We start from the raw sequence: 915 nt of genomic DNA on the forward strand, positions 1-915 counted from the left end.
ACAACAAAACTGACAGGAAGGTAAATTCCCCATATCACCCCTCTCCTCACATGCACAACCAGTATCAACAGAGTAGTACCTTTAAAAAAAAAAAAAAAAACAAGGATGAACTACATTGACACATAGCACCAAAGTCAAAGTCCACAATTCACCTTTAGGTTTCCCTTTAATGAAACAAATAGTGTTCCACATTCTATGGATTTGGACAAAACTTTGATGACATATAACCATCATTATAATGTCACTCAAAGTATTTTCACTGCTCATAGAAACTTCTGTATCTGTGTATTCATCTCCCCTTCACTCCCCTCAAACTCCTGGCACTGATCTTTTTATTGTCTCCATAGTTTTGTCTTTTCCAGAATAGCATATAGAACCTATTTTTTTTTCTTTCTTTTCCCTTAAACAGAGAGGTTTAAAGCTTTTATGTCTGTAAGATCGCTCATGGCATACCCATGTATGGACCAAATAGACTCTAGGTGGCAAACTCACCTACTAAATATTGTAGCTTTCCTTCAAATATTGAGCCCTGTCCCACTGGTCCTGCCCAGCAGTCACGTGGAGGTACAGGGGGACATGTGTTGGATGCTCATTCATAGAAGGCCACAAATTTTGTGCCTCTTGTTACAATGAACTCAGATTCCTGTTGGGTGTGTTGTAAACAAAGGAGCCATTTCTTCAGGCCCCCTACTCTGAGCTACAGAGTAGCTAAAAGCTAAAAGTCCCCTACCCCAGACTTTTAAATGATGGCCATTCTGACTAAAGTGAGGTGGTACCTCATTATAGTTTTGATTTGCATCTCTAATAATTAGTGATTATGAGCATCTTTTCATGTGCCTATTGGCCATCTGTATGTCTTTCTTGGAAAAATATCTACTTAGGTCTTCTCCCTATTTTTCACTGGGTTGCTTCTTT

At 38.9% G+C, this 915-nt stretch overlaps 1 non-coding gene across 1 annotated transcript; it reads right to left on the bottom strand.

Annotated features, from left to right (window-relative positions):
- Window positions 1–576: 576 nt before the first annotated feature.
- LOC133231206 (small nucleolar RNA SNORA11) lies at window positions 577–703 on the bottom strand. The gene has a single exon (XR_009731085.1). It is a non-coding gene; the product is annotated as a small nucleolar RNA SNORA11 (small nucleolar RNA).
- Between the last annotated feature and the right edge of the window lie 212 nt (window positions 704–915).

Source organism: Bos javanicus, chromosome 18, assembly GCF_032452875.1.
Source record: "Bos javanicus breed banteng chromosome 18, ARS-OSU_banteng_1.0, whole genome shotgun sequence".
NCBI classification, from domain to species: Eukaryota; Metazoa; Chordata; class Mammalia; order Artiodactyla; family Bovidae; genus Bos; species Bos javanicus.